Consider the following 24,413-nt stretch of genomic DNA (forward strand, 5'->3'; position numbering starts at 1 on the left):
CTCCTCCTCCCAACAGAAAAAAGTAATTACAATTTCCTGCAGCAGCACAGTGAAAAGAAACTGGATATATAAAAGAAGAGAAAAAACCCACAAAGAAAGCTTAAATCTATGAACAATGGACTGAGGTTGCATCTTCATTTTATCTGTATGTCTAATGAACACTTAAAAGACAGCGCTCAACTAATTATTCATAACAGCCATTTATTTAGCAATAACTCGGGTGCCACGCGAATAAATGTGCAAATACAAGTAATGCTTTTCCTGCCCTAAGGTTTTTACAATCTTAAGTGATACACACATAACTTAATATGGATAGAATACACTTAACATGGATAGAATTTTAAACTGTGTATAAGTCTTATTTGCTGTTGTAGAGGAAGAAGGTACTTGTGCGGCAAAATGAGGATTAGTGCTTTAGAAAGCAACAAGTATTTTGCCTCAGAGGAGAAATCAAGGCAGTCTTACTGTCTTCTAATGCAGACCTATTTTATCCCATGTCCAGCTTGGTTTCATGATTTGCAATTCTCTCCACTGTCCTTTTCCCTCTGCAGCTACTTCTGGAAAGTGCTTTCCATTTCTAAAAAGACTGCAGCTATTTCTCTGTTCCCAGATTCCATTTCAACACTGCCTCTACAGCAGCACATCTGATGGGCACCCTACTTCTTTCTGTCTTCTGGCTTGGACAGGATTGTATTGGAATATAGGAACCTTAGACTAATCAAACAACAAATACACCACTCTGCCCCATACCAAAGCTCAGCTAGCCTTGCTTCTCTGACACCCAGCTCCCCAGTTCAAATGCAGCCTGGATGAAACAGCTCTTAATCTCTTCAGATCTTACTTAAGATTATTTCTACCCTTCTCATTTAACCTTTCAAAAGCACATCCTTTCTAGCCATCCACACAGCTAAGATCACACTGCTAATTGCAAAAGCCTTACAGTACTCATAGCTAGTCAGAATGCTGTTATCAAAACAGTATTTCCTTTCCATTGCCTTGGCCATGTGATGCCCATCTTTGACTATCTCTGCTGGTTTTCCTCTTCTCTCAGGTGAAACACAATCTTTGTCCTCACTTTCATGGAATATTTCTTTTGACCCCAAATCTCTCTTCCCTTTCCAATATATCTCTAAATTTGGTTGTTGCTGGCATGCTGAGACCAATGTATACCATGTTGACTAATACTCCCTTCTTAAGCACGTTGTCTGTCTGCATTCAGCTCCTCTCTCTTTTTTCCAAGTCGTTTCCAGTCATTGTGACACATGACTGTTAAAGCTGCAGTAGAAACACTTACAGAGAAGATACAAGCTTTTGAAAACACTTAGATTTTAAATATTTTTCCCTTCAAATCTGAATAAAATTGTGTGGGAAAATAAGTTTTAAAATACAAGCATCCTATGAACAATGTCTATATCTAATCTAGACATGAGGTGACAAAATAGAGCATATTTAGTCTTGCTTTAAGGTGAAATCACTGTAGAAATGCAGAACTCTTACATAAGACTTCCAGAACAGTATTACAGTGGTTAACAATCATAGTCAACAAATACCGAAATAATGCTTTCACGTTTTAGTGACCCAGCCTGTAAGTCACTAAAGCTAAGTTAGCTAGACTAATTAAATGAGCTTATAAATTTACTGTACTATTAGAAGTGCTATCACTACTATCATAGAATTAAGACTCCCACCTCCCAAGAAAATATATGCCCATTTATACTTTTCACATGTAATGAAACATGCACTTTTCAATTATTGTGGGGTTTGTCCCTGTCAGTTGTAAAAGAACCAGCCCGAAATACTAGATTCAGACCTGGAGAAATCTTTATCTGAATCTGAACTTTGCATTTAGTGTTCGTCTCTGATGAATGGAAAAATGGAAACTAAATATAATTTTTTGTCCTGAATTCACACACTATATAGTTTGAATAGCTGTAGTATGAACTCTCCCTTCTGAGAAAATATACTATAAAATGTACATTGCTACTAACCTCTGCTGCAATCTTGTGGTAACAAAAGTATATTTTATGTTTTGAGTTAGATTGGATTCCAGCTTTCCAAAAGTGGAAGGAAGAGGCAGCAATCTACTTCTTTACTCAGTTTTCAAGGTCTGATAAAAAAGTTGTAACAGGACTGTGACTAGGCTAAAAGAAACATAGATAGCAAGGCATTGTTAGAAAAAAATTAAATATGCCTTTTGTAAGTTTGTCGGAAAAATATCACTTGTGATAAAACGTTTCCTTCTTTTGGGACAGAGGATGCTTGGAGACAGGGACTGGAAGAGAGCCTTTAGTGGTTCAGGCTGGAGACACCTGACAATGGAGTGTGCCTGAGGATTAGCCAGGCATCACAGGAGCTGTCACACAGGGAATGTCTGCACTCAGCTGCTCTTCAGATGTGTATTTCTGAAGTTCTGGCACAAACATAAGAATGCAATCTTTTGCCATCCAAACTTTCTCCATCTTCTGGAGGTAAGTTGGGAAAGGCCATGCAACCTCTCTGTACCGCAGCAGTGGATGCCCTGGCTGGCAGTGGCATCAGGGCACAGAGGTACCACATTCCTGCCCAGGCACCCCTACCTCAGCTGGGATGAGACCCATGTTGACTTGCTGTCATAAGGACTACATAAAACTCCAAAAATCTCTGCTTTTTTTCCTTGGGTGTAGGCTATCATTTTGGTATGTATAGGATACTGTAATGATACAGACAGGCAATCTCCACAGATTTACCAGAGCTTCCCATTAACCTTTTCGTTGCCTCTGTCTCCTCAGCAAGGCTTCCCAGGGTAACAGCTAAAAAAGGAAACACTGCCAGCGTTAACTGTCTGAAAGCTACCCTGCCCAGGATCTGCGTGGGATACTGATGATCGACATTACAGCTTAAAAGACTTGCTTTCTCTGAGGGTAAATGCAGCTGGACTCCTTCAGGAGAAAACCACTGCAGTTTCCATTTCTTTGGGCAGATTTTTCTGATCCAATCAAAGCTGATGCATTGTTTGAATCCCTCTCATGAAGAACTTTCTGCTGCTTTTGAAAACCACTACTGACATGTTTCTACATAGCTCACAAATGATGATCCAGAGCACAACACTGAATTGTTCACCTATTAAAAAACATGATCAAATGCCTGGTTTTGTATTTTTCCATCTTTTATTTGAAGTAACAAAAATAAATGAGCCTAGCTAAACTATTAAACTGTAAAGAAAAACTGTAAGTAAAAAAAACTTGTTTTCATAATTCCAGCTGCACATGGGGTAGAGAAATTTTGAATTTGCTTATTTTGTATTTTGTATTTTTCTGATGTTTGGACAAACATTTTAATTTTTTTTTTTTTTTTTAAGTGAAAAGGCCTCTGACATGATCCAGTGAAAAATCAGTAGGATAAATTTTGTGCCTGGTCTGTAGGGCACTTAGAACATATGTCATTGTGTTTTTCCTGTGTTTTCAATCACAATTCCAGCCTTGTTTTTAGACTGAATTGGTAATGATGCTTTTTTTTCACAATTTCTGTTTTTGGTATATTTAAGATAATTCTTCAGGTGATGAGAACTGTCAATCTCTTAAACTTAGAATGCATACATTTATCTTTTCATTAGAAGCTTTATCAAAATCCAACTGGTATTGCACCAACTAACTTTTGATATTGGACTGTAACACTTCTGACCTAAGATGCTGTGAAACTGGACAATGACACTTTAGGTTCAGCCCCACAAAACTGTGACGTGGAAAATATGTACGCTGTGGTTTTAATCTGGCCCTAATGCTGCAGAGACCCAAATTCCCTTAAAAGAGTTGCTCAAGTACATTTTTTTTTTATCTAAGACCATATGCAGATTCATTCTATTTTGGGGCATTCACACACTGAATTTATTTCCAAGTTTGAAGTGTATACCCAATTCTCCTCCACAAGGAGACTCAGGTGACTGGGAGTTGGGCTTGCACCCCTTTCTACTCTGCCAGGCCATAAGCCAGTATTACAAGCTGCGTTTTTTATTTTTCTGAGTCATCCAGATAAAAGGGAAAAAACAGTAAAATTCCATGCACTGTGCACCACTCAGATAACATACAGACAAATAAATATAAGCAAAACAACATCAATCTTCATGTATACATTAAAAGGAAAGTATAGTCTTTCAGATCCCACGTATTTGGCTCCTATTCCTCTTTTCCACCTTCCTGTCCTTACCCTGTTTTTTGCCCTCTAAAAGCAGGCTACCCCCTCCTCTTGTCGCCTGCAGTCAAAGATGCTATTCTTGTTTCCAGAGAGAAGCTTTCACTCCCTCTCTGCCTCCCCTGTAAGAACAGTGCTGATGCCCTAAATAGTCTTACTTACAGCTTTCAAACAGGGAAGGGTTCAGCTTTGCCATCTAACCCTGGTGTGCCTCCCACCCTGGCCTCTTATCAGCATCTTTCCAACATCCAGCAGAGTCGGGGGGGACCGCCTCTTTCCTTCTATAACCTTAATTGTTGAATGGCTTTATGGGACTCCAGGTGAGCAAAAAAGCAGCAGAATTAAGGAATTACAGAAACAGGCATGCGATGCTAAGCTCGGATCGATGGCTCTGGCTAAACTCCTGGGCAGCAGCGGCAGCACCGCAGCCTGGCAGCTGGATACAGCAGTGGCCCGGTGCGTCTGCCCTTCCACTTGGGCTCTGCCCGCACCACAGCAGAGGAGGCTGCTGCAAAAGAAGATTGCCACAGGGAATAAAAGAAAAACCTGAGGGATAAAAATGGATAGCTTCCAATTAAAATTACCATACTGTAATTTTGTTAGTTATCAGTGACAGACTAAAGTACATGGCAGCTTAACTGACAAGAAAATGTCCTTTTGGGCACAATACAGCATACAGATCTTTGACTTTTTAGCATGCAGTGTCCAGATGGTACTTTTTTGCTTCATGTTGTGATCAGGAGGCAGAAAGGCCATTTCAGAAACAGTGGCAGTGAAAGCCAGCATAGATCAGAGGCACACAAGGCCGCCTGAATGTACAAGGATGTATCGTATCATTGCAGGTAATCCTCACATGAGGGTACATATGGTAGGAAGGATATTTTCTAAAGCTATTTGCTGGAGACACTATCAAGTGCACTTAGAGCAGTGGTTTGTGTAGCTGATTGGAAACCTACCCTGCTGCTGCTGACTGCCCGTTACGATGAGCAACGTTTTATTTGCAAGATGTAAAGAAAAATGATCGCTGAATAACAAAATGTTCCACTAAATTCCAGCATGCTATATTAACTTAGGAATGCTATTGTATATTAAAAAGTTATGCCCTCTTCATTTTTTCCCTCAGTCTTTACTTGAGAGATATGCACAATGCACGTTCTCCCCACCCCACCCTACAGGAAAGATAATCTTTCTTCTTCAGCGCAGCGCAAATCCTGCGGCTAACTCCCCTTGTGAACCTGAGTGGTATTGACATGGGGGTGTAGAGTCAGGCAAAAAAATAGGCATCTTCTGATGAAACACATAAACTACACACATTCAAGAACAAAACAGAAATCTTCTAAAAGCCTGTGTATAAGATAAGGCTGCCTTGGGGGCAGCTCGAACTTGCGGTCTTGGCCATTTACACAGGATTTTACAGAGCCATCTATTACAGTATTCAACAAAAAGAAGTACTTCAAAAAGCTTCCTTTTTTTTTTTTTTTCAGTTGGAAGTACAATAATTTGTAAGTCAAAATTTGGAAGTGTTCCCAGTTTTTGGCAGTAAAATGATAATACTGGGCATATCATTTTAAAGTGGAATCTCATGGAAGTTAATTCAGAAGACAAGGTCACTTTTAGACATTTTTTTCCCTTATGTTTTGGACTGAAAATAATTCCCAAATCCTATTATTTGAAGCAGGGGTACTTACCACAGCAATCCCTGCCTCCCCTGATACACATGCTACCTCTGAGATAGAGTGCCTTAAAAAAAAACCCTCACAAGAATATATACCATGAGCTTCAGAATTTTTTAAGCAGAGAAAATACAAAGTTGCACACCAAGCAATCACATAGTGTACCTTTGCACTGCATGGTTTTAACATGAACTTTTCAAAAGTGAGAGTTTTTTTCCCTTGTATAAAGCCAAGCAACTTAGAAGAAAAGGGCGAAAAGGATGCCTGGCTCTTTTAATAGCTAAAATGGATCAGTAACTTTTACGAACTGATAACCTAAAATAAATTTTGCCCCAATGTTTCCTTGTTCATTTACACTCCAGGCTTAGGGTGTGATGCCCTGAACCTGTAAATATTGCTACGTTATTATAATTAAAACACAAAACCAATTAACCAAACCCAGCAACACGTTTGTAGAGAATGGGAGGCTTAAGGGAAATACTGATTAAATTACTGCCACCAAAATAAAGAGGCATGTGGGGGAGAGATCAACTTATCTCCAGATAAGATTAAATCAACCCACAAAGAACTGTGATATCCATGAGAAGGACATTAGTTTTTTTTTATTTTTTTATTTTTTATTTAATTTGGAATAATTTGGCTGGAAAATGCAAATCTCCAGTATTTGAGAAAGGACACAAAGTCCATTTATACCAAGTTTTCCTAGCACCCTTTCCTCTATCTCTCACATTTTCTTCACCCATAAACCCCGTTCACATTCTATAAGCTGAACACTGTGATATAATATCAGAACACAGGCTACATTTATCTAGAACAAAGTATAAACATTTCCAGTGTGTGTACTTAAGATTCATTTGCTTGCCAAATGGCTTTGTCTCCTTCCTTGGTTATTGTCAGAAGGAAGCATTTTGATTCAAATGACTGAATTCCTCAAGCTCAGGTACTGCTGATAATAGGATTTATGACAAGCTAAAAAAGCAAAAAGTGATCAGAGGCCCTTTTTAAAATGCCATCAAGCAGCTGACTTATAGTGTGACTTAGAGGCCAGACATAAGACTAAACACACATGGGCATGTAGGAGATTGCCTGGACCACTGTGCTCTGATTCACATGCTAAACTCCTGCCAATTTAAAAGCAAATTTGCAAACCCACCTGAGAGCACGGTTTGTAGAAGAATATTTAAGATTTAAGTTTCCCTGCTATCTTCAAATAAATTCACAGGTTTTTTTTTCTGTGGAGGGCTGTTCTTTTTTTTTTTTTTTTAAGCATCTTTACTATTGAGTAACAAACAAAAACCAAAACCAAACCCCAAGTAAATGAGCAAGCAAATAGCCACAAACCCTTTATTCTTTAAATTGCTCCTAGCATTGTGCCTCTCACTAACTAGCTCCTACGTGCAGCCTCTGCTCTGTTTACTGATATTTGCTTTGTTTCTATGGATGCACTTTGGTACATAACAGGTAGAACAAAAAGAGGCAAAGTGAATTTCAAACTGCAAGAATCCAGAGTACAGTGTATCTAATGGCCATCTGCATACCTACTTGAAGAAAATGGAAAAGCCCAAAACTAAAAGACACTTTCCACGATCTTTCCCTCTCTCTGCAATGTGTCATTTATGCATATGAATCCAATGCATCGCTGAGATGATTATCTGGCAGTGTCCTACTAATCTGCACATCACTTACAGGACAGACAGGCACATTTTAAGCATATCAGTTCCTCCATGAGTCTGAGTTAAACTGAAGCCACAAGAGATACAAGACAAATACATTAAGCCAGTGCAATCCTAAAAGATGGTAAAAGCTTTAAGTGATCCAGGAGAGCCACAGAGCCTAAACTTGTGAACTTTAAACCAGCCTATGTTAAAATCATGAAGAGAAATGTCTCCACCAAATATTTTCTTCTTTTTTTTTTTCTGTATTAATACACAATGTGAACACATTCAGTATATTTAACACAACAGTACAGATGGAAAGAATAACAACTGAAACGAATTCATTGTGATTTCTGCTACACAAATAAGAGAAAGACTTGGTCTTCTCTGAAAGATTTATGAGGCTTCCCACCATAAAGGAGCCTGGATTACAGCTATGCTTACTTTATAAAATGAAATTCTGCCATTATAGGCAAGAGTTCATGGCTGTAATTATTTCAATGCACTTCCCAGTCAATGTGTCTTACACAGCTGAGCCAAACCCTCTCTTACATATGCAGGTCATTTCATAAGAAGTCTAAGAGCTTCAACAACTTTGTGTGACCTTGCATTGAATAACACCGGAAAATTGATTTGGCTCTAGTAATAAAAGACCGTCTGCATTATCTGCATTCTAATTATAATTAATTTAACCAGGATAACTGCTGTATTATTTACGATTAGAGCTATGGTGAGCACAGTGTAATAATAATCTGCTACATAATTTTTTATTGATCTGATGGCTTTATTGCAGAAAAAACAAAATGCTACACTGCTGTACTACTAGAATTGCCTTTCTAGACATGTCTGTTTAGAGAAAGAATGTTCATTTAACATTTCTTTTATCTCCTCAAATTCCCATAGATTTTAATATCAGAGTAAGTACGATGCTTGCTTGCATGCTTGCTTTTTCTTTTTTCCTTTTTTTTTTTCTTGGCAAAAAAAAAAGACAAAATGGACTGATTAATGCACATGTATTTTCCATTGTTCATTTCCTGGGCATCATTCATTCCTTGCAATTCTTTGGCAATTGCAACACATCCCGTTAACAGAATTGGGCTGTACCCTAGGAATGTACAGTTCTCCATTTCAACAGAAAACTTATCATTCTAGTAAAAAAAAAAATAGAAAAAAAAATAATTCAAACTTATCAGAATTAATTTCAATTCTCAAAATATTAACCCATCATTTAGGAGGCTAAATCACTGCTCAGTTATCTCACAGTTGAACTCCTTTTCCTAAATTCTGGTGAAACGGAAAGGAAGCTGTCTTAATTTGGCAAAACCAGCTGTAAACTGGTGTGTTTTGGCAAAATAAAATTAGGCATCAGAATTGAAAGGCAGCATTTGTAGGAATGCAGTAAAAAAAATCTGCAAATGAATCGACTTTGCAATTTCAACATAAAATTCAGAAACTGGATGGGAAAAAAAATAAGACAATGATTTTCCAGAAAGCGATTACAAAGCTCCAAACTCTCTAATGCCAAAATTAAATTTTCTGTAAAGTCTGTTCCTTTCATAATTCAATAATATCCTTATTTTCTGATTTTCACTTGATTGCAAGGAAAATAACTTGTAGAGATGAGCTCATTATTGGAGTCCAGAGTTAATATCTACAAGTATGAATCTTGAGTTTATTCTTAGAACTTGTTTCCAATTGCATGAAGACAGTATTAGAAATTAATTATAATGTAAGATAGAACAAATACTTATGTATTTATAGTAAATGTATAGATATTCATGATTACATATTATGTTATTAAAATAACGTGTGCTGATGTTATCATCTATGAAAACAAGATAAATTGTCACTTTCTTATTCTTTCCCTGCATGTTTTCATCTCTGCAGTCTGTGCTTCTGGATGACATTTTCATGTTTTTATAACAGCTTCCACACTCCTCCTTTATAAAACTGATAGCATTTAAGCCCTGCTGATTCCTACCCGATTATGTTATCTTAATATATTATTTTATTGTCATTCTTTAGAAAGAAAAACAATCAAACAAAATTCGTGCAGCTGCATAGGTATTTAGCTCTCATTTGTACTGCTCTCAAGAGTTATCAATTTAAATTCAGTGATTTGCCATTGAAACACAGGCTCAAAATAACTTGAAATAGCTCCCATTGCTAAATCATAAGATCATCCTGCTAGCACAAGCTTTAAACAGAACACTTATTTTCCTCCCTAGGATCATGTGTGACATCTCCATTTAGTGGTACCTGCATTTTTTATTCTTCTCATTGCTTCATCTCCAGTAAGTCACAAACCCCCAGATCTCTCTCCCACAGCATTATTGTACAGAACCGGTCTCCTCCTTCCCATCATGAGTGCTAGATGTGCACTATTGGAGGGTGTCCCTACCCATGGCAGGGGGTTGGAACTAGATGAGCCTTGAGTTCCCTTCCAACCCAAAGTATTCTATGATTCTATGATTCTATGTGGTGTTTAGAAGGCCTCCTTCTAGAGCAAGCAGGTCAAAGAGGAAGCAGTTTACCACCCTCATGTTTTCAGATGAGGATGTGGCTGTCATCTCTGGACACAAACCAGTTATATACGAAGGAAAGAAAACTACTGAAAGTTGTTATTACTCCAAGAAATAAATTTGGGATTGAGATCCATGTTAAGTATTGGTCTGTATGTCTGTATGAAGGTGGGAGATACGTATTTTACCTAAATATTATATATGAATGCAATAGAAGGAAATACACAGGTGCTCTATAGATTGCTCTGGTTTCCTCCATAAGGACTTCCTGTAGAGTAATGCTCTGTTTTATTTTATTTTCCTTAGAAGACATGCAAGTGCACCTACACTTCCGCAAGAGGGACAAAAATGTCCAGTATGGTAGTACTCAGAAAATCCCTTATTCCCTCATCTTATTCCAGTCTCACCTGTAAAATGGCAAAACCATGGCATGTACAAATGGGATGCTTGAAAGTATAGGGGTCAGAACCATGCCTACAGATATGCCATAGTCTGATGTTCAGGCTAAATCCCAGTTCTGCTGATCCCAATTTAGATTTTCCTTCACCGGACGTTGGCTAGATCTGCTCAGGGATGTCCGTTCAGGGGATTGTATGAATACTTCCTTCACTGAGAACATTTAGGTTTTATTTTGGTTGAAACAGCTTTGTAAAGTAGTCAAGCAGAGTACCTTCTGCCTATTTTACTTATAACCAAACAAAACTGTCTTATGTCTTTAGAGTGGAGAAATGCCAAAATTCGTTCTTTCTTCATGCAATGTTCAGCTGATTCCTGTGGGATTTGTTTTTGAATGTCCTAAAGATTTTATTATTATTATGTAAGACCAAAAAAGTAATTACTGAATTATTTGGTTTTACTATGTGTGGTCAGAGGCTGGGCTTTCATGACATCTCAATTATTTCTACGTGCAGTGGATCCATTTATAAGAAATAACAGTTCCGTAAACTCATCCTGGCTCTGAAAGTCAAGCTGGGCTCTTTCTGTATCACTCATCACTAAGTATGGTGTTTCTGAGGACTAAATTAGGTCTTTTTTAAATGGCAGCAGTTGAAGGCATTCAATGCTCTCAGTAGGTTTGTACTGATACAGAAATTTATTTAACTTTTCTGAAGAGAATGCATATAAGTAAAATCCAATTGTCTCTTTCTTAGCTGTAGTGATTTCTGCGGTACCATTAGAAATGAAGGCATAAACTTTTTTCTCCAGCAAAGCCTATAGATATAATTGTGAATGCAGAAAATATGCAGCTTATTGACCAAATAGATACTAATAAAGATGGTTTCCTGAGCAAAGCTATATACTCAGTCTGTGAGAGCCTCACAAACCATACATTATCCTTGAATATTTCAAATGGAGAACACTTCCTTTTGGTCACAGTAGCCGCACTTAATTAAAGTTTCTCAACAGAATTTTCTCACAGTTCTGCCTGTTTCTTAAGCATTGCCTCTGAGGCTACAGCTTTTGATACATAAAGACAAAATTTGTGATATGCTAAAAACTATTTGGGAAATCTTGGAATCATGGGAGAAATTCAGTAAATTGAAACTTGTCAACAGTAAAAACGTCTAGCTGTACTTTCAACAAAGCTGCAAAAAATTCTATTGACAACTTAACTGAAACCAGTCAAACTCCCAAGGTTTTAGTCCACCGTAAATAGAGATGATTTTGTTGTAGAGGAGGTATTAGGATAGAAATATGAACAGATACTGAAAAAAAAAATAAATTGCATAAGATCTTTAGTAAGCATGTCTGCTTATGCCATGTTTTCACTCTCTTTACCTCAGAAAACCCCAGGCTTTTAGTTTATTTAACTACAGCGGTTATTCTGAAAATAGGCTTCAAATTTTGCTAAAGCCTTATGAAATATGTGTCTCATTTCTCCCCATTCTTTCAGCCCATGCAGATAGACAAAGAGATGTCACTGTCAGGCTGTAATAGGGATATAGTCCACATATTACAAGAGAGCTATACGGCAAAATCCTTCAAAATAGGCGCTTTTATTAGCAAATCTTGAGGATGCAGTCCCACCCTTCCAAGCCCTCCCACCTCAGTTTTAATCTGAAATCTGTGCTTCATGGGAAATTGCTGTTCAGAATATTCATTTCTACTACAGACGAGTCAGTTCTGTATTTTTCTACATCAAATATAGAGGCTACAAAACTAAAAAAAAAAAATAATGCTGTGATGTTTCTTTGTAAACGTAGCCTACAGTAAAAGTGTTTCTGGACAAACAGCAGCAGCAAGGTAAGAACACCTATCTCCTTTGGCCCCTTTTCTTAGTTGATGGCTGAACTTCAAAGCCTACTTTTGTACTATTTAAAATACTAATACGATTAATAATAGGGAATTACTTTCTTACACCAAACTACACAAGGAAATTTAATAAATAAAAAAAAAACCTATGCTAATGCACTGTAAAGGTTGCAGTTACAAATCACAGATCTGTTCATGGATATTTCATGAGCAGAAAAAAGGCTAAATTTGTCAGATAAATTATTCATTGTGAATTATTTGCTCAGCTCTATACTTTGCATGCACAGTGTATTGATAAATTTAACAGGGATTCTGGTGGTACCTTGGAAAGCAGCTCAGTGCATATTCTGCATATTCTGCTGCAGCTTCCAATTTGTCTCACCGTATGTGTTCTGCGGGTGAAATCCAACCCTCCCACACAATAGCTAGTTACTTAGGCTTTCCACGGTGTTATGAAATCCACCCCCTGCTCTCCTCTTGAAAGCAGGCTGGACTAGCAGCCACAGCCGCCCTTCCTCCCCTGTGGAGGGTGTGAAAGCACCCAGTCTGGGCAAAGAAAGAGGTACTGGGGAGTCTGTGACAAGGCATGAGGCCAAACTTACTGCTGGGACTTGTTTTCAGCACTGGAAGACAGCTACATGGGGCAGTGGGAGCACGACGGAGGTGTGCAAGGTCAGCCTGGCTGGCTACACTCCACGCACCGCAGCCCCCCAAAAAGGTGTGCAAACACCTTGCTTGTCAGCAAAGCACCCCCCACCTACTGCTTGTTTAAGCTCATGCCAACCTTGGTCTTCAGCGTATTTTATGAAAAAAGACACTTGCTAAGTCCTCTTGATTCTGATGAAGCTAAAAGGAGAGATTTGATGTTAAGATGGCAGAGAAAACAGGGAAAACCAGCATAGCGCAACACAGCCTCTTCTCCAGCGGATGACTCAGGAGAGGAGGAAAACACTTTTGAACAAAAATGCCAACATGAGCATTAAATGACAAACCAACCAACCAATCCATTTCTGTCACACACCAGGTCAAATCTGTTAAACACCTTAAGAGAAAACAAGTAGAACAGCATCCGTATTAGAGGTGAAAAGTAAAATATGCTATAAAATTTAATTGTACATAACTGGAAAGAGCAGATTTTTTAATGAAGGGCAGACAGCACTTCTAGGGCTAGCTAAATACTTTTTGCTTTAGCAGGGATGCAGAGCCAAAGGGGGGAGATGATTTGGCAGTATATTGACGGCGTGCTTTTATCCATTCAGCTGCTTAAGTTCTAGCAGAAGTAACTCAAACAGGACTACAGTTTAACACACTAAGGCTTACACAGAAGGTATTATTTCCTCTTTGACAGGGTCCAGTGCTATTTTTACGCTGTTTGATAGAGAGCTGCTCTTAGGCCTCAGGGAAGGAATAGCATTTCTTTAAGTAGGGCTTGCCTAACAGCAGCTTCCTCCCTCCTGCCACTTCAGCCTCCTTCTCTGATACAGGAAACACCTGGCTCTCCTTTTTGTTTAAAAAATACATGTTGTTAACTATCTCTCTGGTAATCCACCTAACAAACCCTGCCTTGTTTGTGCAGGACGCCTAACTCTGACACCAGCCGCTCTGTTTGTTAGTCTCTTCCTCCCCACTGCAGGGCCCAGCCTCCCTGCCTCCTCAATCACATGTGTTGTTTCTCATTTAAATGAACAGTTGGATTCTTTTATTTCTTACAAGTGCTGGATTCGCCTTATCGCCCTCATTCCTTTGGGGGTTGCCAATTGGTTTTATCCACGGATGTATCATTTCTCATGCTTCCCTTTTTTCTTACAAAGAGAAAGAACCACTTCGTCAACAAGCCTCTCTGGAGTGGAAGATTAAAAACCTAGACATCACCTACCTTGCAGCGCTACTCCCAACTGGGTTGTGTAAAACTCAATTAAACTTGTCCCCATTGAATACTGCATTACAGTACATTAAACAGAAAATTCTTCAAGCGTGATGACAAAGCTTGAAACCTTGCCTCAAAGCTGTTCCTTGTAGCTTTCTTTAACATTTCAGTCTTTATGGTGCAAGTCTCCCGTTGACACAACTTTAGTCCAGCTATGAAAAATCACAGAGCCCCACAGGGATTAAAAGAGAAAGAGGAGGAGGGGAAAAAAAAAAAAGAAGAAAACCCTGTCAAAGCTGGTCTTGGCACTTTCCTTAGTGCATCTATTGAAACTATATCACCAGCAGACTAGAACCCGAGAAGTATTAGAGAGACCTATGAACAATCTGACAATTTAGAATAACATTATGCTCACTCTGTTCAGTTGCCTTTATGCATTTTCTTTTCTCCAAGGGAAGCAGGTTTTCACAATCTCCCTCAATTAAAATTTACATAATGCCCTAAGACTGGACCAAAATATGAATTAAAGAGGGGTACAATTCTGAAAAAAAAAAAAAAAAAAAAAAAGTCAAGCCAAGAATTACAGCCTTCTCCCAAACCCAGATGCTAGTGCTTTCTGAGAAGGCATGAATTAACATTCAAATACAGAGTTGTACCTCACTGTGATGTAAATTAAATACCCAAAACTTGCTGCTAGTATTTTAAGTATTAGTTTCTCCCCTTTATGAGACATGGATCACAAGTTTACTTCAAATTTGGTTCTACCTGAGTTCACAGTACCTCTCCAATTAACAACTGGAAAGATGTCACATTCTAAGCAACTCAGAGAAAGTTGTCCATGGGATAAGTAATTATGTTCTATCATATCTCCCAAAAGATGAGTTATTTATGCCAAAGGAAAAAAAAAAAAAAAAAGAGGGTTGCAAATACATTCAGAAAAACTCCCACTTTTAACCCTAATGAGTATAGCTGTGTTACATGTCAGCACCTCCAAGTGTATACAAGACTTATCAAAAGTCTGCCTGAGTAGTCACATTTCAATAATCCATCAATGTACTTCCAAATAATTCTTTGTTCTCTTGACTCTTTACAGTGATAGATGTAAAGACACACACTGAGCATCCAAATTCTTCCTAAATAATGTTTGAAATGTCTGCTTCTTGCCTCCTGCCTTAAAAGCATGCATACTGCTACTGCACGCTACAAAGCACTTTAAAAACACTTCCACTAAAGAAAAATATTCCTGCATTTAAGCCACCAGTTCCATAAATCATGCATTGTTTTTGCTTCTCACACATGAAGAGCACTGTGTAATTCTTACTCTTTCTTGTGTATTATTACTTCAGTTTGCATGAAATATTCTGAGTAGGTAATATAAAAAGATTTTGAAGATGCCATACAATGTGCATGCTATTGCTCTACAAAGCTTATTTATTAGTCCAGCTATATCTAGTTAAGTGCAAGATTATCACTCACAGACCATTATACAAGCTCTGAAAAAGAAGGAATGATGCATCCCATTTTCAAAAGGGAGCAATGGTGAATGTAATTAAGCAACCCACATATTATCAAAATGTTGGGACTCAATTACTTCCGGCAGTTTCTTTTCATCTCCTCAACTCTACATAAAGTCCTCTGGCGTTTTAATTTGCCAAAGAGCCCTTCTGGTAATGTGATAGTTAGGATCTACGATGAAGGGATGACAGGGAACTTCTAAGTCCCTGCTGGTGACTTACCCTGTCTAGTGACAGGTTTTTTCAGTCTCCAGAAGGTAGTTAGGATCTTTGGGTCCTTACAGTTATGGTATGTTATATATGCTAGAAAGGACTACTCAGACTTGATTGAACCTTTTTTTTGACATTTCCTCTATGCACCTGAATTTCTGCAGAGTAGGAAAATGAGCAAAGAAATGAGAGCAACAAAGGAGGGGAATTATGGGATGGCTCTTTACTCCACTACATCAGTTTTGCACCAGTAGATGCAAATGAACATAGCTGGCTGTGATGAAAAAAAATCACCAAGAAACAAGACAATGAACCAAACAAATGCTATATACTGGAAATATTTTAAGTATCCCAAAACATTAACACACCTGTTCCCTGTGTTACAGATACAGTCTAACTGGTTAAGTGCAATGGAAAAAGTCTATTTTCCATATAAATGACAGTTATGGCAGGATAAAGCAAAATAACATAGTAACCCTAGAAGAATACTGCATTTAAAACTCAAAGTTGTCTCTAACAATATCGAAGAAAAGCAAGATTGTTTTCTAAGTAAAAGGAATTGTTTTTCCTCTGAGTTTTTTTTTCTTTTTGTGTCCTCCATTTACAGTATTAAAAGGGTTGCAGTAGTATTTCTTTTCACTCGAAAACTCCTTAGCTTAACAAGTATTAACCCACTTTCATCGGAGATGCCATATGAAAATTAATAATTGGAAAAAGAACAGTGTACTTTTGTTATTGTGCTTAACTGGGCATATGCACCTATTAGCTAGTTTTGTGGGGCTACAACGAATGAATTCATTGCAGTATGAATCACAAGCAACCTTTTACCAGGATCTGACAAGTTGTTACTATGTAAAAGTGACACAGGTCAACAAATCAGGTGTTTAACTAGTGGCATATAGCTAAAATCTGAGAAGGCCATTTCCAAACCACAGAATTGGATTCAGATTTGCTAATTAAAACTGCAGTCTGTTTCTCTTTCCCCAGTAGCCAAGGTTATTAGTAATAGTGGCTGGAGTCTGCCACTTACAAATCCAAATTGACCCAGAACTTTTCTCCAGAAAGAAAGAAGCTAAAGAAACTAAGTAAAAAATAAAGAATGCTGCTGGATATTAACGGTAGACCGTCAGGCTAATGTGCTCAAAGGAAACATCAGCTAATCAGCTCCTATTGATTGCTCTATAACACTAACGTCTCAGAGACAACACAAGAAACGTGATGCAGCTGTACAAGACTGACACAAAAACTTGAGTCCCAAACTTCACAATTTCCTACAGTATCTTCAGCTTAAGAACCACCTCTTACATCTTCCATGTACCAGTTTAACAGCTGAAAAGAATCCCATTTCAAGAAAATGCTCTTGATAAAGAAAGTACTTCTCAATGGGTGCTTTTGGAGACTTCTCTGACTCAGGAACTGAATTTTCTCTGTACAGTTAGACATCTGAATATTCAACTTCGTGTGTTTAGACTTTGAAATAATTAGCAGCACACAAAAACCCAGGCCCTAACACTAGGATCATGCTTCATTTCGCTGAATATGTACATATGTTCTTAAAGAGAAGGAGGTCATATATCAGCTCATCACTTTTTTCGAAACTTCTAGCTGAATATATTAAAGGTTTTTTTTAGGTGTAATTGATCTGAAATTAATTTTTACTACTTAACATCACATAGAAGCATTTTTCTAAAGGAGAGGAATGGTGTTTTGGAAATAATAATTTTTATGATGCAGTGGATTGGTTTCTAAATGTCAAAAAATTCAGGTTGCTCAATATCCAAAGTTAATCCATGTGTTATGTCTTAGTTTATAAAGTTAAGATCAAACCAAGAAAACAGAACGCAGATTGTGGTTTCTTTTACATACATTTCTGTAGGAAAAAATAAAGAGAAAATAAATAGCATATTATAGGAAGTGTATCAGAAAGATCTGTGCCACACTTACATAAAGCTGATGATCATACTGTAGCAAAAGAGAAAATTGTCATGTTTCACACGTTATGGGGCAGCGGATGTAGTTGAGAAATAGCTTGTATGTACAAAACCAGCATTCTCTCCTTGACCCACTGCAAAGCTTATGACATTTAGGAATTTACGTAGAAAGTACATGGAAAGAGAAAGAACTGTATTTAAAGAGTTGATCTCAGATCTCCCAAGAGAGTGTAAAGGGCCAAAAGTGGCTTCCATGAAAGCAACAAAACCAGTTTATTCTTTAAACCATTATTAAAATTTCAACTTTTTCCCTAAGTTAGCTAGTTAAATCCAAATAAAATACGTAATACTTTTCTTCACAGAACAGCTTTCTGGTCCAGATAAGACTTGCAGGATGGGGTTCTGAAAGAATAGCCAACACTTTAGCCCTAATTAATTTCTACTTCAGGAAGGAATGGAAGATAAAAGTCTTGAAGTCATACTTCAGGCTACACTTACACCAAAGTAAGCCACTGAAAAATATAATTGTTTGTGATTTTATACTTCATTTGCTCCAACGATAAATATAATTTAATTGAACCTTAATCATAAAACTGACTTAACCTTAGCAATGTCAGTCTTATTTTAAATTTTCATTTAATTGTAACTTGGAAATGCATTTAAACCTCACATAATTTAAATCCATTAAAATGTATGTGTAGCCACCACAAAAGTGAGCCTGTTCACATTTTAAAAGAACAGTTTATTAATAGAAGATGCATAGTGATCACTTGAGGCCACCCCTCTCATTTCCTAGAGTAAACCAGTTCCTTTTCATCTCATACTTTGACTTCAATTGCCCACCTTATAATGTCAGCAAACATTTTGGCAGGCCAAGGACACCATTGTCTCTTCCATGTCTCAGATACTTCCGTTACTATGTATCTGAGCATGTATTTCAGCTAAGACAACAACCACAATACTTTGTGAGTTAAAGGTTAGGTCATATCACTCAATTCCTGTTAACCCACTGATCCTTGGTTTTCTCAAAAATGTCTTTCATTTGTTCAGATCTTCAATAAAATTTGAACTGTCTTTATTGTTCAATATGCCTCTACCACGTTATTTTTATATATTCAATTGTAAAAGCAAACTTTTAATTTGTGTGTGTTTCTGCATCATCACTGTTAAAACCAAGAATTTTCCATTCCCCAAAATAATGTTATAGAGCCCAGTACGCATTACCTGATTGTGCACTTCTGGTTTTAAAATAAGAAATCACAATGGTTACTAAATCCATTTGATTTAAGTATGAATTAGAGTTGTGCGCACATCTACAGGGGTATGATATAACGGGCATCACAGAAACAGGGTGGGATAGCTCCTGACTGGAGTGTTGGAACAGAAGGTTACAGGCTCTTTAGAAAAGACAGGCCCGGCAGGCGGGAAGAGGGAGCTGCTATTTATGTTAGGGATAGGCTGGAGAGTATGGAACTCTGTCTGGAGACAGGTGAGCAGTCAACAGAGAGTCTGTGGGTCAGGGTTAAAGGGAGAACAGTGATGGGAGACATTACTGTGGGGATCTGTTACAGACCGACTGATGAAGAGGACTCTGTGGGTGAAGCACTCTACAGACAGATAGGAACAGCCTCATTCTCGCAGGCCCTTGTTCTCATGGGGGACTTCAACCACCCTGATATCTGTTGAAGCAACGGTATGGCCTAGCACAAGCAATCCAGGAGGTTCCTCGATTGTGTGGAAGACAACTTCCTTCTGCAAGTAATAGAGGAGCCAACAAGGAGAGGTGCCATGCTTGACCTCGTGCTCACCAACAAGGAAGGGCTGGTTGGAAATGTGACGCTCCGGGGCAGCCTTGGTTGCAACAATCATGAGATGGTCGAATTCAAGATCCTCAGGACAGTAAGAAGGGCGTGCAGCAAGCTCACTGCCCTGGACTCCAAGAGAGCAGACTTTGGCCTCTTCAGGAACCTGCTTAGGAAGGTTCCATGGGATACAGCCCTAGAGGGCAGGGGGGCCCAAGCCTGTTGGTTGATATTCAAGGATCACCTGCTACAAGCTCAGGAGTGTTGCATCCCAACTAGAATGAAGTGCATCAGGAGGGCCGGGAGACCTCCTTGGATGGATAAGGAGTTGCTGAAGAAAATTCAAAGGAAAAAAAAGGCTTATAGAAGATGGAAGCAAGGACAGGCAGCCTGGGAAGAGTACAGGGATGTTGTCTGGGAAGCTAGGGACCAGGTTAGGAAAGCTAAGGACCAGTTAGAATTAAACTTGGCTAGGGATGTTAAGGATAACAGGAAGGGATTCTATAGGTATGTAGCAAACTAAAGACAGAACAGGGACAATGTAGGCCCCCTCCAGAAGCTATCAGAACTGGCTACCCTGGATTTGGAGAAGGCTGAGGTTCTGAATGACTTCTTTGCCTCAGTCTTCACTGGCAAAGGCTCTGACCACACCACCCAAGTCTTGCAAGGCAGACCCAGGGACTGTGAGAATGAAGACCTTGGGCCCACTGTAGGAGAGGATCTGGTTCGAGACAGTCTTAAGAACCTCAACGCTACAACTCCATGGGACCTGATGAAATCCATCCATGGGTCCTGAAGGAGCTGGCAAATGAAGCTGCTAAGCCACTGGCCATCATATTTGATAAATCATGGCAGTCAGGTGAAGTTCCTGATGACTGGAAAAACGGAAATATAACCCCCATTTTCAAGAAGGGGAAAACGGATGACCCAGGGAATTGCAGACCAGTCAGTCTCACCTCTGTGCCTGGCAAAATCTTGGAGCAGATTCTCCTGGAAGGCATGCTAAGGCACCTGAAAATCAACAAGGTGCTTGGTGACAGCCAGCATGGCTTCACTAATGGGAAATTCTGCCTGACCAACTTGGTGGCCTTCTATGATGGGGCTACGGAACTGATGGACAGGGGTAGAGCAGTTGATGTCATCTGCCTGGACTTGTGCAAAGCATTTGACACTGTCCCACACGACATCCTTGTCTCTAAATTGGAGAGACATCAATTTGATGGATGGACCACTCGGTGGATAAAGAACTGGCTGGATGGCCGCACGCAAAGAGTTGTGGTCAATGGCTCAATGTCCGTCTGGAGACCAGTAATGAGTGGTGTTCCTCAGGGATTGGTGTTGGGACCACTGACATGGACAGTGGGATTGAGTGTGCCCTCAGCAAGTTTGCTGATGACACCAAGCTGTGTGGTTCGGTTGATATGCTGGAGGGAAGGAATGCCATCCAGAGGGACCTTGACATGCTTGTGAGGTGGGCTGATGCCAACCTCATGAAGTTTAACCATGCCAAGTGCAAGGTCCTACACCTGGGTCGGAGCAATCCCAGGCACAGCTACAGGTTGGGCAGAGAAGAGATTCAGAGCAGCCCTGCGGAGAAGGACTTGGGGGTGCTGGTTGATGAGAGGATGAACACGATCTGGCTTCAGTGTGCACTCACAGCCCAGAAAGCCAACCGTATCCTGGGCTGCATCAAAAGGAGCATGACCAGCAGGTCGAAGGACGTGATCCTGCCCCTCTACTCTGCTCTTGTGAGACCTCACCTGGAGTATTGTGTGCAGTTCTGGTGTCCTCAACATAAAAAGGACATGGAACTGTTGGAACAAGTCCAGAGGAGGGCCACGAGGATAATCAGGGGACTGAAGCACCTCCCATAGGAAGATTGGCTGAGAAAGTTGGGGCTGTTCAGCCTGGAGAAGAGAAGGCTGTGTGGAGACCTCATAGCAGCCTCCCAGTATCTGAAGGGGGCCTATAAGGATACTGGGGAGGGACTCTTCATTAGGGACTGTAGTGATAGGACAAGGGGTAACGGTTTAAAACTTAAACAGGGGAAGTTTAGATTGGATATAAGGAGGAAGTTCTTTACTGTAAGGGTGGTGAGGCACTGGAATGGGCTGCCCAGGTTTAGTGTGAGGTGTCCTGCCCATGGCAGGGGGGTTGGAACTACAGGATCTTTAGGTCCTTTCCAACCCTAACTATTCTACGATTATGGGATTCTAATACACCTCTCTTCTAGTGTTTCTAATACAATCTAACTAACTTTTAAATACTCTTCTTACACTGACTTGCACTCCCTAAGATGCTTATTTTCCCCTCTGTCAACTTCTACTTCCACCTCTTTATAACAAATCTAGCATTCTCGTGTTGTTTATAAAGCTAATACTAGCATTTTTCTCATGGCTAGCTAGGACTTACTTAATCTACACTCTTTCCAAATCATATTTCCTCCTAGTGATTAACCTGTGATAACATAATTGTTCAGAGCAGCTGGAGTTGCCTATGTAGAAGAATATCTTGCAGCTATAGGAAAAGATTGCAGAACCTTCTGAGGCTTGAATGAAACACTCAACTGAAGCCCGAGTTATTTTTTTTATAGATCTGTATCTATATCTGTAACTATATCTATGCATGTGTACATGTATGCATGCATGCATGCATTTATGCCTGTATACTATGATACTATCTATATAGTATCTACGTATCTGTATTTATATCTATCTCTATATATACTATATATAGCTACATCTATATCTATATCTATATGTCTATATCTATATATCTATATATACACTATCTATATATCTCTCTCTATACAGCATAAATACTATATAGTATGATATTATATAGGAAATTATCTTACAGGCAATTTCTGCTCCAGCAACAAACCTTGGTTTTGCATGTCACCAACCAATTCAGTCATATGCGTCACCACTCTGTTACTGATCTCTACTAAATCTGCTTAACATTGCAACTAGCTTCAGATACCACAGTTCAGGCACACTCAAGCATAGATTTCTGTTTGTTGGAATCATATTGCCCAACATGCCCTGACGAATTAAACTGAAACAGCTTTTCTTATTTTTTTCTCTTTTTATAATACCACAAGAAATTATGTTTTAAGAAAGCCGCTAACTTCTCTCCATGTCTGCTGTAAAAGGGGTTCCTTCCTTAAACACATTGAAGCAGGTTGAAACTTCTTTATACTTTCTTTAGTTCACTTCAGAGAAGACTAAAATGGTTGGAGGGATGAAGGATGCCCCAGCACTGGTGAAGAGAAAGGCAGCTGCAGGCAATGGGAGTATCCTGCTTCATTATCAAGGGGACTGTAATGAGGAACTCCTGGATTTAGCACCATGCTAGGGTTCTTTCCTAACCTCTACTCTCCTTCCTCCCAATTTCACTAGACTTACTGAAGTGTGACTGAACTGCCAACCTCCACTGAGAAGAGATGGCTTAGGGGGGACCTTATTGCTCTCTACAACTACCTGAAAGGAGGTTGTAGTGGGATGAGGTTTAGTCAACAAGAGGTAATGGCCTCAAGCTGTGCCAGGGGTGGTTTATGTTGGATATCAGGAAAAATTTCTTCACAGAGAGGGTGATCAGGCATTGGAACAGGCTGCCCATGGAAGTGGTGGAATCACCATCCCTGTAAGTGTTCAAAAAATGTGTAGATGAGGCCCTCTGTGATACGCTTTAGTGGTGGCCTTGGCAGCCCTGAGGTAATTGCTGGACTCGATCATCGTAAAGGTCTTTTCCAACATAGTTGATTCTGTGAGTCTATGATTCTATGAGCTGTCCCATATACCAGAGTGCAATTGCGAATGAACTAGGAAAAACTGAAGTGGTGTGCAGTGCTGGCCTCAGCACCGCAGTGACCTGCTGTGAAATCCTGCTCCTTTTGGCCTCTGTCTACAGTAAGGAGCAGTCCTGAATGTCATGGGAGGAAAGAAATGCTGACACTGATCTTTGGATCAGTGAGTACACAGATTGATCCCCAGGATCAATAGAGAGGTCGGATTCAGTCACACATGATCTCTGGCTACAGGTCTTAAGTAATTTTGCCTGGAAGACAATGGAGGGAGATGTATGTACAGATGTTACTGAAGGTTACATTTTGATCCAAATTTCTGTTTAAGGAAACCTACACACCAGAAGAACTTTTTCAATTGCTTTCAGCTCTGAATCCATTTTCCTGAGCATAAAACAATCACCTGCTGGAGTCTCCAGAGTAACAAGAATAGGAGCTTAGGGACCTAATAATAAATGACAGGCTTGCAGGTCAATTAGGTGGCCAAGGGACACTTGAATTCCACCCGTTGAGCCACAATAACAGCATTGCTTGTAAGCAGCTAGAGACAAAACACATACGACACAATTTTGCATTCCAGGCAGTCCACTTGGACATCATGGCTGCACATTACACAGGTTTTCCTGCAAGCTTGGCACCTTGAATGCTATGAAAAAATCTTCCCTGAATTATTACCATCAGCTTAATCCATTTAGAGGTAAACGACACAGAAATCTCAGACCACACTGTCAGTTATACACAGAACCACCTTGAATAGGGGAATAATGCATTTCTACATTTTTTTAACTTTTGCTTTTATATGGCACACCCTTGGTTTGTCTGGTATCACAAATCACACAAAGTAGCAGTATTTGACAGGAATCATTATAAAATTCTGCAGATGAATCCAGCCCTGTTTCTCCCAGATAGACATTTTATACTCAGCACCTTGTAGCTGCCTGAAAAGAACAACCAAGGTCTGATTTTAGGCTTCTAGGTCATGGTTTCACCTTGACAACAGGTCTTTCATTTCAA

At 39.3% G+C, this 24,413-nt stretch overlaps 1 protein-coding gene across 2 annotated transcripts in view; it reads right to left on the bottom strand.

Annotated features, from left to right (window-relative positions):
• The window catches only part of ZFPM2 (zinc finger protein, FOG family member 2), a 312,069-nt gene that overhangs the window by 79,654 nt on the left and 208,002 nt on the right, over positions 1–24,413 (bottom strand). The gene's annotated exons all lie outside the window — the stretch shown is intronic.

Source organism: Pezoporus occidentalis, unplaced genomic scaffold, assembly GCF_034315485.1.
Source record: "Pezoporus occidentalis ecotype Australia unplaced genomic scaffold, CSIRO_AGI_Poc_V1 ctg3, whole genome shotgun sequence".
NCBI lineage: Eukaryota > Metazoa > Chordata > Aves > Psittaciformes > Psittacidae > Pezoporus > Pezoporus occidentalis.